This window comes from Hyperoodon ampullatus, assembly GCF_949752795.1.
Source record: "Hyperoodon ampullatus genome assembly, chromosome: 5".
Classification (NCBI taxonomy): domain Eukaryota; kingdom Metazoa; phylum Chordata; class Mammalia; order Artiodactyla; family Ziphiidae; genus Hyperoodon; species Hyperoodon ampullatus.
The window spans coordinates 26,708,675-26,727,702 of NC_136918.1; positions in this window are offsets into that span (position 1 = coordinate 26,708,675).

The window sequence follows — 19,028 nt, forward strand, 5'->3', positions numbered from 1 at the left end:
GAGTTTGATAAAATCCCTGATACAGCCAAAGTCTTACTATCTAGACAACTTTTGGAGAGTGTAAATTGAATTAATGCTAAGTATGGAAATTTAAAATCAGTGAAAAAAGAAGCCAATATTTAATTTTATGCAGCAAAGGAAAGTGTACAGGGAAAAAAAGGTTTTGTATTATTACATGATTCACCCTTTAAAAAGTGCTTACAGAATAATAAAAAATGCAAGCACTGAATATTGATGTATTCAAAACTACTATACTGGGGGAATGGGAAAATGTGAAAGATTTAAGTGTGACATGGGAGTGAAGTTGGGGTAAAGGGGAACTAAATCCTCATTACTGTAAGAGGTTAATTCAAACATGTTGTTTAAGTATATGAAAATAAATACCAAAATAAATAGTCAAGGAGTTGGATGTGGTTGCTGGCAGGGAGGGAAACACGGGGAAAGGAAAGCAGAAGATTTGATTTCCTTAAAGATTACACACAAGGATATGTGTAACCCTCCTTATATGGCCCTTTCTGATCATGTATAGTTCAATAAAATGCTTAAAATAAGAGTAAAGAAAAGTTGGTCTAACCTCATTTGTACAGAGAGAAATGGCAATTAAAATAAGATGCTATTCTAACAATCAGATTTTCAGAGTGAAAAATCTTTGAAATTATCAAGTGCTGGTGAAGATTCATGAAAACATACATTCTCAAAAGTTGCTGTTGAAGGGATAAATACAGACACATCGGAGAGCTTTTGGTGATATTAAAACAAAACTGAAGGGCTTCGCTGGTGGTGCAGTGGTTAAGAATCTGCCTGCCAATGCAGGGGACATGGGTTCAAGCCCTGGTCCGGGAAGATCCCACATGCTGCGGTGCAACAAAGTCCGTATGCCACAACTACTGAGCCTGCGCTCTAGAGCCCGTGATCCACAACTACCGAGCTCATGTGCTAGAACTACTGAAGCCTGCTCACCTAGAGCCCATGTTCTGCAACAAGAGAAGCCACCACAGTGAGAAGACCACGTGCCACAGTGAAGAGAAGCCCCCATTCGCCACAACTAGAGAAAGCTCCCGTGCAACAGCAAAGACCCAACACAGCCAAAAAAAAAAAAAGAATAAATAAAATATTTTTTAAAACCTGAAAATCCACTATTCTAACATTTAATACAGCAATTCTACTTTTAAGTATACATAAATACCTAAAATACTTTTCAGTATTTACTCCAACAAAATCTTTAGGACAAATATACAAGAAGACATTTGTTGCAGTATTTTCCATAAAAGAGAAAAAGGATAAACAATTTAAATATTTGTCAGTAGGGGAATATTCAATAGATAAGTAGAACATAGCATGTCGATATTATGGAATAATCTGTCAAGGACAAAATTAGATTGCTACAGAGAGAAGGCTTTCAAACTTTTAAATTGTGATTTACAGTAAGAAACACATTTTACATCATGACCTATGACACACACTCACTTTTAAACAAATGCGTCTTTATATTTTCCATTCTATATTATTCTATTCTAATTTACTTGTTTCTCTTTAATAAAAATAGTGTTGGTATGACTCACCAAACCGATTTCTTAATAGAATTGAGAACAGGTTTAAAGATGATTCAGGTCAAAATATACACTGAGGTAGCCACTAGTCACCTAAGGTTATTGAATCCTTGAAATGTCAGTTAACCTAACATTTCAGTTAATCTGTTTGAGATGTGCTGTAAATGTAAAATATTCATCAAATTTCAAAGACGTCATTTAAAAAAGAGACAGATATAAAATCTCTCAACTATTTTATATTGATTATAAGCTGACCTATTTTAATTATATTGAATTAAATAAAATATATTAATACATTTTATTCACCTATTTCTTTTTACTTCTTTAACGTGCCTATTAGAAAATTTTAAATTATATATGTGGCTTGCATTATATTTCTATTGGACAATGCAGGTCTGGGGTGATATGGATACTGTCTCCCCAGTTTCCTTTGCATTATATGATTGTAAATTTACCAACTTTAGTAGCCATAAAGGAATAAAATATTTAGACTTACAGTCCAGAAACATGGAACTAGAAAATGCTTCCCAAGCTACATTCTGATCATTTGGTTTCCCATAAAATTGCCCCCAGGGAAAGAATGTCCTGATTAGAATGACATGAATTTTTAGTTTGCCTGAACATTTCTGGTTTTGATTCTAAATCACTTAAATAAATTTTTTTGGTCAGTTCTTTGTGAGATTTGTTAGCATGAGTCATCATCTCTGAATTAACTCTAAGATAGACTTTATGGGCTTGTGGAGCTCACATCAAGAACATGGGCCACAGTAAAATCATCAAAAACTGTGACTCTCAAGCTTTAACATGTATAAAAATTACCTGAAGGGCTTGATGAAACAGATTTCTATGCCCAATTTTCAGAATGTCTGATTCAGTAGGTCTGGGGTAGGGCCTGAGAACTTGTGTTTCTAATAAAATGTTCAGGTGATCATTTTGGTTCAATCAGTACAAGTTAAGAACTACTGATCAAGGTAAATGTCATTTTTTAAGAGGGACTATCTGGCCAGTCAACCTTACTCACATGTTGATAGCTCTGCAGTATAGTATATCTTATTTAAATTTCTGTATCACTAATTCCTGTGAGTTTTTGTTTGTTTGTTTTTTTCTAAATCATTTAAAATCACCAGGACTAATTTTCCTCACAAAATGTGGGATTTCTTCTATATGCAGAAAGTTGTCTCTCCCAAAGATCCATTTTCCTCTTCCTCCTCAGTAAGAGAAACCCATTTCAACTGGGTACATTGCCAATAGTAGTACTAGTCTCTCTTGCCTGACCCCAGGCCTACTGAATCACAGGCAAACAGGAATGTTGCATGGGACCCCAAGGCAGGCACATCCAGCTGGCGAGCGACTTTCTTTTTGTTTCTCTGACAATTTTTTTTTTTTTTAATCATGAAGTGATTTGGAGGATTGAAGCCATGCACGGGAATGGTACAGAAAAATAGACATCTGCTCTCTGAACATGCTGTAGAGACAAAGCTCATCCCTGGAATGCACCTCTTCGGATTTACCTTACATTAGAGAGAAACGCATCTCAATCTAATTTAGGACAATTGTTTTTCCTCCTTTAGGCAGCTAAACCTAGGTGATCAATTCAGGAAAACATGCCATGAACAAGTCAGCCAATGCTTTCAAATACAATTCTCCTATTACAGAATGTCCATTAAACCTGGTAACGTTGATAATACTAATTTTTTCCTACAGATTAAAGGTGTTCTTGATGACATTATGTATTCACTTGTGTTTCCAGAGTTTTTAGACATCCTCTATTTTACAAGGCATTCCCAATACACTTTGTGTGCTTTGGCTACAGAGGAAAGTGAGCCAAAAAATGTGGGCGTTTAACCCAGCTGAATTAAGATCCGGGAAAGGGCTGAATTTCTGCACAGATTCTACTTTTTTTTTTAAAACATCTTTATTGGAGTATAACTGCTTTAAAGTGGTGTGTTAGGTTCTGCTGTATAAAAAAGTGAAGCAGCTATATATATAGCTATATCCCCATATCTCCACCCTCTTGCGTACCCCTTCCACCGTCCCTATCCCACCCCTTTAAGTGGCCACAAAGCACTGAGCTGACCTCCCTGTGCTATGTGTCTGCTTTTCACTAGCTATTTATTTTACATTTGGTAGTGTATATATGTTCATCCAACTCTCTCACTTCGTCCCAGCTTACCTTTCCCCCTCCCTGTGTCCTCAAGTACATTTTCTACTTCTCCGTCTTTATTCCTGTCCTGTCTCTAGGTACCTCAGAACTTTTTTTTTTTTTAAGATACCATATATATGTGTTAGCATACGGTATTTGTTTTCCTCTTTCTGACTTACTTCACTCTGTATGACAGACTCTCGGTCCATCCACCTCACTACAAATAACTCAATTTCGTTTCTGTTTATGGCTGAGTAATATCCCATATAAATATGTGCCACATTTTCTTTATCCATTCATCTGTCAAGGGACACTTAGGTTGCTTCCATGTCCTGGCTATTGTAAATAGAGCTGCAATGAAAACTGTGGTACATGACTCTTTATGAATTATGATTTTCTCAGGGTATAGGCCCAGTAATGGGATTGCTGGGTCGTATGGTAGTCCTATTTTTAGTTTTTTAAAGAACCTCCATAATGTTCTCCAAAGGGCTGTGTCAATTTACCTTCCCACCAACAGTGCAAGAGGGTTCCCTTTTCTCCACACCCTCTCCAGCATTAATTGTTTGTGGATTTTTTGATGATGGCCATTCTGACAGGTGTGAGGTGATACCTCATTGCAGTTTTGATTTACATTTCTATAATGATTAGTGATGTTGAGCATCCTTTCATGTGTATCTTGGCAATCTGTATATCTTATTTGGAGAAATGTCTTTTTAGTTCTTCCACCCATTTTTGGATTGGGTTGTTTGTTTTTTGATATTGAGCTGCATGAATTGCTTGTGACTTTTGAAGATTAATCCTTTGTCAGTTGCTTCATTTGTAAACATTTTCTCCCATTCTGAGGGTTGTCTTTTGGGCTTGTTTATGGTTTCCTTTGCTGTGCAAAAGCTTTTAAGTTTCATTAGGTTCCATTTGTTTATTTTTATTTTTATTTCCATTTCTCTAGGAGGTGGGTCAAAGGGATCTTGCTGTGATTTATGTCATAGATTGTTCTGCCTATATTTTCCTCTAAGAGTTTTAAAGTGTCTCGCCTTACATTTAGGCCTTTAATCCATTTTGAGCTTATTTTTGTGTATGGTGTTAGGGAGTGTTCTAATTTCATTCTTTTCCATGTAACTGTCCAGTTTTTCCCAGCACCACTTATTGAAGAGGTTGTCTTTTCAATAAGTTGTATATTCTTGCCTCCTTTATGAAAAATAAGGTGACCATATGTGCATGGTTTTATCTCTGAACTTTCTATCCAGTTCCATTGACCTATATTTCTGTTTTTGTGCCAGTACCATACTGTCTTGATTACTGTAACTTTGTAGTATAGTCTGAAATCCAGGAACCTGATTCCTCCAGCTCCATTTTCCTGTCTCAAGATTGCTTTGGCTATTCGGAGCCTTTTGTGTTTCCATACAAACTGTAAATTTTTTTCTTCTATTTCTGTAAAAAATGTCATTGGTAGTTTGATAGGGATTGCTTTTAATCTGTAGATTGCTTTGGTTACTATAGTCATTTTCACAATGTTGATTCCTCCAATCCAGAAACATGGTATATCTCCCCATCTGTTTGTACCATCTTTAATTTCTTTCATCAGTATCTTATAGTTTTCTGCATACAGGTCTTTTGTCTCCCTGGGTAGGTTTATTCCTAGGTATTTTATTATTTTGTTGCAATTGTAAATGGGACTGTTTCCTTAATTTCTCTTTCAGAATTTTCATCATTAGTGTATAGGAATGCAAGAGATTTCTTTAATTTTGTATCCTGCTACTTTACCAAATTCATTGATTAGCTCTAGTAGTTTTCTGGTAGCATCTTTCGGATTCTCTATGTATGGTATCATGTCATCTGTGAACAGTGACTGCTTTACTTCTTCTGTTCCAATTTGGATTCCTTTTATTTCTTTTTTTTTTTCTGTGATTGCTGTGGTAAAAGTTCCAAAATTATGTTGAATAATAGAGGTGAGAGTCGGCATCCTTCTCTTGTTCCTGATTTTATAGGAAATGATTTCAGTTTTTCACCATTGAGAATGATGTAGTCTGTGGGTTTGTCATATATGGTCTTTATAATGTTGAAGTAAGTTTCTTCTATGCCTACATTCTGGAGGGCTTTTATTCTAAATGGGTGTTGAATTTTGTCAAAAGCTTTTTCAGCATCTATTGAGATGATCATATGGTTTCTATCCTTCAATTTGTTAATATGGTGTATCACATTGACTGATTTGTGTATATTGAAGAAGGCTTGCATTCCTGGATAAACCCGACTGATCATGTGCTGTTGCATTTTGTTTGCTAGTATTTTGTTGAGGATGTTTGTATTTATGTTCATCAGTGATATTGGCCTGCTGTCCATTTTATTAGCATGTAGTTGCTTGTAGTAATCTCTCATGATCCTTTGTATTTCTGCAATGTCAGTAGTTACTTCTCCTTTTTCATTTCTAATTATATTGATTTACGTTTTCTCCCCTTTTTTCTTCATGATCTGGTTAATGATTTATCAATTTTGTTTACTTTCTCAAAGAACAAGATTTTAATTTTATTGATCTTTGTTATCATTTCCTTCATTTGTTTTTCATTTATTTCTGACCTGATATTTATGATTTCTTTCCTTCTGCTAACTTTGGGGCTTTTTTGTTCTTCTTTCTCTAATTGCTTTAGATGTTTGGTTAGGTTGTATATTTGAGATGTTTCTTGTTTCTTGATGTAGGGTTCTACTGCTATAAACTTTCTTCTTTGAACTGCTTTTGCTGCATCCCATAGGTTTTGGGTCATTGTGTTTTCATTGTCATTTGTTTCTAGGTATTTTTTGATTTCCTCTTTGATTTCTTCAGTGATCTCTTGGTTATTAAGTAGTGTATTGTTTAGCCTCCATGTGTTTGTATTTTTTACAGACCTTTTCCTGTAATTGATATCTAGTCTCATAGCATTGTGGTCAGAAAAGATACTTGATACAGTTTCACTTTTCTTAAGTTTACCAAGGCTTGATTTGTGACCCAAGATATGATCTATCCTGGAGAATGTTCCATGAGCACTTGAGAAAAATGTGTATTCTGCTGTTTTTGGATGGATTGTCCTATAAATATCAATTAAGTGCATCTTTTTTAATGTATCATTTAAAGCTTGTGTTTCCTTATTTATTTTCATGTTGGATGATCTGCCTATGGTGAAAGTGGGGTTTTAAGGTCCACTACTATGACTGTGTTACTGTCGATTTCCCCTTTTATGGCTGTTAGCATTTGCCTTCTGTATTGAGGTGCGCCTATTTTGGGTGCATAAATATTTACAGTTGTTATATTTTCTTCTAGGATTACTCCCTTGATCATTCTGTAGTGTCCTTCTTTGTCTCTTTTAAGAGTCTTTATTTTAAATTCTATTTTGTCTGATATGAGAATTGCTACTCCAGCTGTCTTTTGATTTCCATTTGCATGGAATATCTTTTTCCATCCCCTCTCTTTCAGTCTGTATGTGTCCCTAGGTCTGAAGTGGGTCTCTTGTAGACAGCATATATATGAGTCTTGTGTTCATATCCATTCAGCCAGTCTGTGTCTTTTGGTGGGAGCATTTAATCCATTTACATCTAAGGTAGTATTGATATGTTTGTTCCTATTACCATTTTCTTAATTGCTTTGGGTTTGTTTTTGTAGGTCTTTTCCTTCTCTTGTGTTTCCTGCTTAGGGACGTTCCTTTAGCATTTATTGTAAAGCTGGTTTGGTAGTGCTGCATTCTCTTAGCTTTTGCTTGTCTGTAAAGATTTTAATTTCTCTGTCCAACCTGAATGAGATTCTTGCTGGATAGGGTAATCTTGGTTGTAGATTTTTCCCTTTCATCACTTTAAATATGTCCGGTCACTCCCTCCTGCTTTGCAGACTTTCTGCTGAAAGATCAGCTGTTAACCTTATGGGGATTCCCTTGCATGTTATTTGTTGTTTTTCCCTTGCTGCTTTAATTTTTTCTTTGTATTTAATTTTTGATAGTTTGATTAATATGTGTCTTGGTGTGTTTCTCCTTGGATTTGTCCTGTATGGGACTCTGCCCTTCCTGGACTTGATTGACTATTTCCTTTCACATATTAGGGATGTTTTCAACTCTAGTCTCTTCAAATATTTTCTCAGTCCCTTTCTTTTTCTTTTCTTTTTCTCGGACCCCTATAATTCAAATGTTGGTGTGTTTAGTGTTGTCCCAGTGGTCTCTAAGACTGTCCTCAATTGTTTTCACTCTTTTTTCTTTATTCTGCTCTGTGGTAGTTATTTCCACTATTTTATCTTCCAAGTCACTTACCCGTTCTTCTGCCTCAGTTATTCTGTTTTTTTATTCCTTCTAGAGAATTTTTAATTTCACTTATTGTGTTGTTCATCATTGTTTCTTTGCTGTTTAGTTCTTTTAAGTCCTTCTTAAACGTTTCTTTTATTTTCTCCTTTCTATTGCCAATATTTTGCATCATCTTTACTATCATTACTCTGAATTCTTTTGCATGTAGACTCCCTATTTCCTCTTCATTTGTTTGGTCTGGTGGGTTATTATCTTGCTCCTTCATCTGCTGTGTGTTTCTCTTTCTTCTCACTTTGCTTATCTTACTGTGTTTGGGGTGTCTGTTTCACAGGCTGGAGGTTCGTAGTTCCCGTTGTTTTTGGTGTGTGCCCCCAGTGGCTAAGTTTGGTTCAGTGGGTTGTGTAGGCTCCCTAGTTGAGGGGACTAGTGCCTGTGTTCTGGTGGATGAGCCTGGATCTTGTCTTTCTGCTGGGGAGGACGACATCCGGTGGTGTGTTTTGGGGTGTCTGTGACCTTATTATGATTTTAAACAGCCTCTCTGCTAATGGGTGGGGTTGTGTTCCCTTCTTGCTAGTTGTTTGGCATAGGGCGTCTGGCACTTTAGCTTGCTGGTCATTGAGTGGAGCTGGGTCTTAATGTTGAGATGGTGATCTCTGGGAGAACTTTTGCCATTTGATATTACATGGGGCCTGGAGGTCTCTGGTGGATCAATGTCCTGAACTCGGCTCTGCCACCTCAGAGGCACAGGCCTGACACCTGGCTGGAACACCAAGACCCTGTCAGTTACATGGCTCCAAAGAAAAGGGAGAAAAAAGAAAGAAAGATAAAAATAAAATAATATAAAATTTTTAATTATTAAAAATAAAAAAATCTTAAAATTAAAAGAAAGAAAGAAGACAGCAACCAAACTAAAAAAACAAATCCACCAATGATAGCAAGCACTAAAAAGTATACTAAAGAAAAAAAATTAAAAATCAGGCAGACAGAACCGTAAGACAAATGGTGGAAGCAAATCTATACAGACAAAATCACACAAAGATGCATACACATACACACTCACAAAAAGAGAAAAGAAAAATATATCTATATGTATAAAAATAAATTTAAAAAGGAAGAGAGTAACCAAATCAAAAAAGAAATCTACCAATGATACTAAATTCTAAATACTAAACTAAGATAAACATAAAATCAGAAACAAATTAGATGCAGAAAGCAAACTCCAAGTCTACAGTTGCTCTCAATGTCCACCGCCTCAATTTTGGGATGATTCACTGTTTATTCATTTGTGTTTATTCCACAAATGAAGGGTACATCGTTTATTGTGGAGATTTAATCCACTGCTCCTGAGGCTGCTTGGCAAGATTTCCCTTTTCTTCTTTGTTTGCACAGCTCCTGAGGTTCAGCTTTGGATTTTGCCCCGCCTCTGCATGTGGGGCCTGAGGGCATCTGTTCTTCACCCAGACAGGAGGGGGTTAAAGGAGCAGCTGATTAGGGGGCTCTGGCTCACTCAGGCCGGGGGAGGGAGAGGTATGGAATGCGGGGCAAGCTTGTGGCGGCAGAGTCTGGCATGACGTTGCACCAGCCTGAGGTACTCCATGTGTTCTCCTGGGGAAGTTGTCCCTGGATCACAGGACCCTGACAGTGGTGGGCTGCACAGGAATTCCGACTATGTGGTCTGTTTTCTGTGGGCTGCAGCTGGGATACAGCAGTCACTTTGTAAAAGTTGATTAAATATAAGTGCACCATTTTTCCCAAACAGGTGAATCTGGCTTTTGTCATTGGTTTATAAAATGCCCATCTTAGTGAGTATCCTTAAAATCTACACTGAAAAAAAAAAAGAATCCCTTAGCTCTTTCTGTATATCCATCACTGGACACATGAAAACAGCAACAACAAAAATGTCACCTTGACTTTTCCTCAAGCAGTGTTAATGAAAGGAAGACAGGAAGATTCTTGGATAGGGGGTGAACCAAATATATTTTTAACTTACAATAACTGTGATGTTGGCAGGATAATAGCTCATTTGTTATATGGTGAAAGAGGACCAGGAATCTAGGATCTGTGCATTGGCTGGCTGGATCAGGCACTGGGATTTCAGAGGAGTCCCATTGCAAATAATGTTTTATGAGGAGAAGTATATATATATATATATATATATATATATATATATATATATATATAATTATCTACATATCTTTTCTGTTTTCCTGATGCCACTACATTTGCCAGAATACTCAACATACAGCCATTAGAATTTGTTACAGAAAGAACATAAGTGTATGGCTCAAAGAAAATTAAGCAACTTGAGAAGGAATTTCCCAAACAGTTGCCTCCCCCTTCACCAGATCAACAGTTCAGGCCATGGTATTCTCCCATAGTGTAAATGAGACATCCCTGCCCACTACTGAAGCCTTTAATGTCCATAGCAAAGAAGTCAAGGCTGCTACCACAGACATGCAAGTGGTTGGGAGAAGAAAGGCCTGAGGCTTAGCTCTCTGAGTCCTTCTACACTTCCGGGGGCCATAGTCAGGCTCCATGGAGATGCAGTGGGGTCCTCCACAGCACACTGATCAATGGACTGGAAGAAAGTCACAGAGGGGAACTTAGAGACCTAAATATAATGGAAACCAAGGTGAATCTGGAAGGCCAATAGATAACAGATGTGAGCCAATGTCTACCCAAGGTCCAGCAGATCCAGGAGTAACATTCCCACCAAAGGTATGCAAGTCCTCATACTGTTAGATGCTCCTTAGTAAGAAAAGCAGGCAGAGGGAACAGCTGGCTGGACAACAGAGTAATTTTGTCACAGAAAGACTACACCATCCATTACAGGATTGAACTAAAATATACACTGAAGAGGACTAAAATTTATTTTTCCCAATGAATTACCAAGTAGAGACTTAAAAATGAGAGTGAAAGATGAGATTTATTATAGACTAGAGAAAGACATTCTATTTTTCCTTCACCTCTGAGTTGTAGTAGAAGTTGAATGTACAATCCTTCAGGGTATACAGCATATGTCGTCATTAAGAATGTGATACTTATTACCTTATGTGGGGTGGGGAAAAACAACACTTTCATCTCACATTAGAGATCAGAATCCATTTTTACCTCCAAGAATAAAGTCATCATCTATGGAAAATGTATACTGGTCCAGTCAAAGCTCATCTCCTGTTTTATCACCACCTACTAAGGAAACTAGTTGCATTGAAGCAACCAAAGAAGGGAAATTCAGTTCTGTTCCCTGTTGTATGAAATGACTACAAAATAGCCCCAGATAATTCTAGCCATGTCATGGACCTGACAGAATCCAGATGTGTGTGAATTCTCCCTCAATTCTCTGACATTTAAATAAATATGGCAAGTAGAGAAAGGAACACAGCCTAGTTCAGGTGCCCAAGCATCTAGTTCTGTTAGAAATCTGCCCTGTGTTGTTTGGCAATCTGGACTATCTTTTGATGTTTCTCCTCATGAAATGAAGCTAATAATTTTTTTTAATCTGTCAAGTGTTATAAGGATTACTAAGATGAAGAAGAAATGGATCCAAAAGAGATTTCTTGTGGCTATTTTCAACTAAAAATTTGTAACCTTGCCTTCAACAGTCCTCAGGATACTGGCACAGTCCCTGCTAGACAATAAATCAACACAGTCTGGAACACTTACTGAAGAAAGTAAATGATCTATTCTGTTTGGATACTTGCCCTGAATGGGAAGGGTGAGGGTCAATCATCATGGAAAGGAACTGTTTACTTGGCAAAGACACATGGAAATTCTAAAGTGATGTGAGTTCCTGTAATAACCACACACAATTTTGATAATCCAGTGAACATCAGAAAGCATTTCCTTCATCTAGAAAAACCACCAGAGAATAAGGCGAGGTCTTCATCTCACACCCTCCAAAACTGGAGCTGCCAAATTCTACAATGAAAACATGACACATGGTAGGATCACACTGAAGTAAACCTTACACTTGTACCATGAGTAAGAGGTTGTGGAAGAAACTGCTAACTGGATCTGATTACCTAAGGCTTATGGATGCCCAGCTAGTACCTACATTCCTAGCCATGCTTTCAACTAGTGGCAGCCACGTGACAATTTGTGACCAAGCGTGTATGAAAGGAAATGATTTGTTCAACTTTCAAGTTTCATCTTAAAGTGAACAAGCAAGCCCTCATCCCCCTTTTCCTTCTTCCCACAGGCAGGATTTCAGGTAATATGGTAAATTAAATTGCTCTAGCTAAACAAAGGCAACACCCTATGGATGGTGACAGAATACAATACAAGAACCTTGGGTACTTGACATCATGAAATTACAAAAATAGACCTAAGCTATTTATACCAGATTGTTGCATGAAAGAAAAACTTCTATCCTTCTTACATCAACATTATTTTGGGTATTTATTACAGTGTTCAAAGTGACCCCTGGCTGATGGAGGGGTGCTACTTCCCTGGGATGCCCAAGGTAATTCATTCAACAGAATTTTCTGATTCTGTGTTAGGTTTGAGGTTCTAAAGATAAAAATTGTATAGCTTATAGGACAAGAGGGAATGCTTACCATTCCAGAGCACTGTCCACATGTTTGTGCTCAGATACAAAGATAACAAAGTGGAAAGTCATCAATTTCACACGTAGGGCTAAGCAATGGAATTTTGAACAAGTGATATTGATTGGTCTGGTAACTCTTTAAGTTAATCACTTTTCCTGATAATACTTGAAGGGGCTCTTTTAACATAGTAACAAAACAAAACACAAAAGTATTACCTCCGAAGGTGCACACACAGAACAGACACACACACACTATATATATATTTTTTACACATATGTATATATGTATATACACACATTATACATACATGTGTATGTATGTGTATGTAGATATACACCTTATATGTATGTGTACACACTATATATATTTATATACATATTATGCATATTTGTGTATACACACCTCACATATGTGTGGAATACACACACATAAACATAAGCAGCATCTACAAATACAGTGGGGTTAATATCTTACTCCCTCTTTTAACTCCAAAATACCTCTTAACACTTCCCATTATGATAGCTCACATCATAGTTATTTGTATACATCTTACTGCTGCTCAAAGACTATAAATTCTTGACAGAAAAAATTATGACTCATATATATACTTTATTGTCTGAATAGCAGCTTATACAGTGCTTGGAGCATAAAAGGAGCTTATTGTACAGTTGTGAATAAGCGACTGACCAATTGAATGAGTGAATGAGTAAGTGACTATTTGGAGAGTCGTGTTAAGGGAAGAGAGAAGGGAGTTGAATACAGATTTCCTTCCTGAGAGGGTATTTGTGAAATAAACTGACTTATAACTAGAAAACAGAAACCACTAGACATAACAGGTAACATCCACTTAATCACAAAATACTTGTAAATCCACATTAAGCCTTTCCAAGTCAGTCAGATTAAGTTCTTCAAACATAAAATTTTTTGTGTGTTTGTTTATTAATGAAAAGTACCTCCATTACAGAGAAAGAGTTCCTTGACCTGTACAAGTTAACCAAATGTGTCAAAGGCCAAAGCTATGTTTCTTTTCGACTCATAAATGCAAGTAAGCAGCTGCATTGGAGTCCACTCATTCTGCTGGAATTTTTTAATGTTCTGAGGGCCAATTTACCAAATTCACTCTGTAAAAATAATTGGCCCTGAAATCTTCGTAGAATGCCAAAGGAAATCATAGGCAATTCATGATCAAATCAAGTTCATCTTAGAGCTTAAAACTTGGTCTTCAATAACTGCTGCAAATATAAGTACCTGAGAACCAATAGGGACAAGCATACAAGGGACCATGCAAACACCAGTAGCCCAGGCAAGGACAGCCTCAGACATACCCAAACTCAATGACCTTAAAGACATTTACCTTCTACATCAATGATCAAGGGATAGTGACTCTTGTCTCTGAGATATCCTTTATAATGCAGGCCAAATATTTCTAAAAATAGAAAATGTTATGCCTATCACTCTCCTCTACAGGTAATGTTCATATGAGGTATTGTGCTTTGAACTTTAGTCTAATTGATATATAGTGCAGTGTGCACATGCATTTATTAAATAAGGAACTTGTATTTGATGACCTCTGTAAATTCCTTTCCAACTCTAAAATGATTTCTCCACAATCATTCATAAATCCCAATAAAAATGTCATCCCAAGGAAAGTCAATACAACCTTACTTAAATTTTTGCCCTCTTCTTTTTCGTCTGCCTTTTCACAAAGTAAGTTATTGGGGGTGGGGGGGGGGGCGTTTAGAAAGAAAATTTCAAAAAGTCAACGGTTCCAAGGACATGTAATAGCAGGACTAACTTGTAAGGGAAAGAAATGTGATTTCATACAGCATTAATTGAGAATGTTTCAGTTAATGGGGGCAATTTTACACAAACAAAGACCTTAACTTTTTCAAATCCCATACAATTTTATTCTAAGCAATTACCAAATTCAATCTTCAGTTTAACTAGTCTTCAATCTGCTGATATTTTTATATGTAGTTGCCCAGGATCCAAAATAGTGGATATGTTGAACTCCACCACTCTGCCTGTTACCTCTGACCATGTACCATCCAGAGAAAATTCCTTTAAATAGTCCAGGGTAGACAAGGTTCCAGGCATGTCTATCACTTTCCATGGTTTCTAAGCAATTGAAATTTTCCACCTGTTCTGCCTGGGATCATTTAGGGCAGGAAACTTATTGCTAAAAGAGATTGGTGTGAGAAGCCATGTTCTACAGGATATTAAGCTCCCAGGCTGAATTTGGAATATCTGTAGTTTTCTGTGTGTTTGCTAAATCCTCAACCATTATTTTTCTAGAAGCAAAAGTGTCAAGTTTCTCTGTTAATCACTCTCTAAATGCGTATCTATTCCCACACAGTGCATTATTAAATGGAAATGAGCCTAATTATTCACCTGTTAGTGGGTGGGGATTGAGGAAAAGAGAAAATGAAGAGAATAAGATTTCCCTTTCAACAGTTTGGTGCAGAATCTCTATGCTACAGTCCTGTGAATATCAATTTGGCCTTGTACGTCTGTGTGACGGGATAATAATTTTAGGTAATAACCAGAGTTTCTTTTCACCCACAATTCCTTGCTCCCATACTTATACCCCGATTCCCCACCCATGACCCATCTGACTACACCTTGAAATCAGAAGTGTCTCTCCAACAAGGGAGGACTGTTTCAGCAGAAAAGCAAAGCAGGAGATTCCACATGGCCTCTGCTATGCTGAGATGGTATTTAAGCCTTCATGAAATTAGACACGTTCAAAAAAATGTTACATTTTCTTGTACACATGAAACTGGAGGTGTGTGAAATGTGTACATATTTTCACCAGTAATGATGTAATAGTTGGTTTGTTTCCCCAATAACAATAATATACTTTATTTCAAATGTCGGAACTACATATGCCGTAAAAGGAATCAGGCAAACTGTAGTGGGTTTACTCTTTAGTTTCTTGAGAAACACTGACCAGCTTTCCCAAATCCTGACTCTTTTCCAGCATTTTTTATAAGTGGATGTCACAATGTGAGGCAACAGAGTGGAGAATCAGTGCTACTAAGGGTGTGTCATTCACCCCTCCATCCTTTCACCAAGACATCAACATCATTTCCCCAAGCTTGAAAGAGAAATTGCACTATATATTAAAAAGATGGAACTTGCTAAAGAGTTACTGAGATCCTACACCACAGATGGTGCTCACCTAAAAAGTAAGGGGCTTGGAATTTTATTTAGACGATTGAACGAATGATTTTATGCAACCTGTTTCTCTAGGTCTTGTTTTTTTTTCTAATATTTGGCTGAGTCATAGGAGTCTGTGAAGTAAAATGAAGTAATTTGATAACTCTCCTAAAACATTCAAGCACACTGAATTATGTGAATCAGAAATTCAAGAACATTTTAAAGAAATCTGAAAATGACAAGGCATGGTCTCATGTTTACCAACTTGAACTTTATTTAATTTTTTTAGTATTGTAGCCTCTTTTGTTTTTAAATTTCAAATATCAGGGCATTAAGATGAAGGCAGTAAACCTGCTGAAGAAGGTAACAAAGAGTTGACTTTTGAGAAGACTGCTCTTTATTGTGGAAAGGGCCCTAGCATCCTACTGTTTGATTAGTCCTCAAATCCTGATTTGAAATGCCTAACGACTCCTCCTCCTGAAACTTCGTCTGCCAAAATGCTGCCTTCTGAATCATGCAGATGAGCAGTAGCCAGAGTCTGGTGTCCAGAAAAGATTCAGGTGAAATTAACAGCTTATAAGTGGAATCATATCTTACCCTTCTAGAATGATGGTGATGTTCTGTTTCTTGAGCTAGAAGGCAGACACATGACTGCGCCCTCTTTGTCATAATACCCAAGGTTTTAATTTATGATGTGTGCACTTCTTTGTGTGTATTACTTCAGCTGAACTTAAAAACAAAACAAACAAATGAACAAACAAAAATAACCACTTTGCAGCTAGGAAAATCAAAAGACTCTCCACAAAAGAAACACTAATCCCGTGCTAGTGTTTGGACTTTGAAAACTGATTAGGGTGCAGCTAAATAAAATTATAAAGACCAACCTGATATTTAAACATCACAGTCTGAAAAACACTTCCATGTCCATAGTATTAGTTCTGTGAGAGATTTAGTGCTTCCATTTTAAAGAAGAAACTAATTTTTTTTTCTTTTTTTTTTTTGTGGTATGTGGGCCTCTCACTGTTGTGGCCTCTCCCATTGCAGAGCACAGGCTCCGGACACGCAGGCTCAACGGCCATGGCTCACGGACCCAGCTGCTCTGCAGCATGTGGGATCTTCCCGGACTGGGGTACGAACCCGTGTCCCCTGCATTGGCAGGCGGACTCTCAACCACTGCGCCACCAGGGAAGCCCGAAACTAAATTTTAAAACAGATAAATGACTTTGTACAGGGTGGTTAATTGAATAAGCTTCAGAATTCTATATTCCCAGCATTTTTTTTCTATCTCTGAGTATCGTCCTCATTCCACAATTTCACAGCTAACTATACTACATGAACCCTTATTAGAACTAATCCTGTCATTAGGTCAAAAGACAAAAGCTGTATGATTGTTAGGTGTCAAAAAGGGCATTTGGTAAAGCCCAACATCTATTCCATACTTTAAAAAATTCATTGCTAACCCTCTTTAACATGATAAATAATACTAACCTCAAACTAGCATTTGACATTTTAATAGAAACGTGATCGTAAAAGTGAAATCAACCTGACAATGTCTGCTATCACCACTATTCGACTTTGTCCTTTAGTGTAAGCTACTGCAATAAAGGATAAAAGGTATTAAAAAGAGACACAGTTGGACATTCTTAACTACTTGGAAATCCTGAAGGGACTAGAATAACACTTCTAAAACTAATAACTAATAAGGTAGTTTAATAAAGTGAAAAAATATATATATAAGTACTACCCAAGTCCTATGCAAGTTATAAAACTTCATTGAGAAATGAAAAAGAAGACTTGAATAAATGCAGAAATATACCAAGTTCCTGGTAAATAACTTGCTGTAGATGTGTTCTCTGCAGCACTATTTATCATAATAATAAAAATGGAAAGCAACTAAATATTTGACAATAGGGAATAGGTAAAATAAAGTATGGTACAGTCATACAACAATATGAACAGCCACAAAAATACATAAAAGAAAAGTATTTCATGGCTTGGAAAAATGTCCAATGTGGACAGTAAATTTTTTTAAAGTCACAAAACAGTTTTTTGTGAAAGAAAAGGAGTATGTTTTGTGTATACACACATACAAACAAGTACTCAAAATAAAACTGGGAGGCTATACCTCTAGATATGTTATGGATTATAGGTGATTTAAATTTTCTACTTTTTCTTTAACTGCATTTTTGTGTTTAACTGTATTTCCCTAATTTTAAATTATATGTATGTATTATATTTATAATAAAAATTAAAACATAATTATCTTAGGAAAAATATAAATTTTCTTATTGTGGCTGGGATAGATTTCATGCAGTTGTCTTTCCAAAGAGAAACAAGTAAAATGAAAAACAAAACCTCAGTAACATAAATTGGACTCTGTCTGTTAGAAATCTATTATATTTATATAGTTAAAAGTCACCACTGTTGTAGTCAAAAGTCACCATTATAGTAAAGATTTAACCCGAAACTTCAAAGCACAGTAAGAAGCTATATAGTTTTACTGCACATCTGTATAGTGTTTTAGTCTTTCAAAGATAATTTCATATTTGCTGAATTATTCTATTGTCACTCCAACCCTTTGAGTTAAGAAATTATCCCCATTTACAGATTAAGACTGTGAAACACAGAAAGTTCTAGATAGTTAAACACATGAGTAGTTGATGTTATTATTGCCTGCACCAGTGTACCAGTGGAACTAAAATCCAGAACTTTAAGCACTAACTCCAGATGACTTTCAAACTAGACTTCACTTCAATTGAAAAATTATTAAGTTTCTCCAAGGTGCCAGGTACTCTGTTTTGGAAATTGTATATGGAAGTTGTATATCATGCAAATTTAAAAAAAAATTCTGAGAGTATTTTAAATTCTTGAAAGATAAGAGCTAGGGTTAAATTGGGCTCTTATTTAAATAATGCACAAAAGTTGAAGTGCTGGTGTCAACTCATCCAAATATAGATTCAGTTCCTTAAAGTGATTCACCAAAAGCATCCAGTCTCTGAAAGAGAGCATCAAATGAAATCTAAAAATTATAATGTCTGGGTCCTAGAAAATTCATGGGAAAGGATTTTCTCTCCTTTAATAAACCCATCATCCTGACTTAGAGAGTTAACCTTCCTTTTAAAAAATTCATCTCATAGGTGATACATTACATGCCTACTTATGTAGTGACATACTTAAAACACAACCAATGTGCTTTCAAGAAACATACCCCAGCATGAGACATGATCCACTTTTTTCTTTGTATGTAACATTTACTTTGGATTATAATAAGGAAGTGAGCAAAATATGATTTACAAAATCTGTCTCATGATACATTTAACAACCTTGCAAAAGCTTTACATGCATTATGCCTCACAATAAACATTGACATTTATCA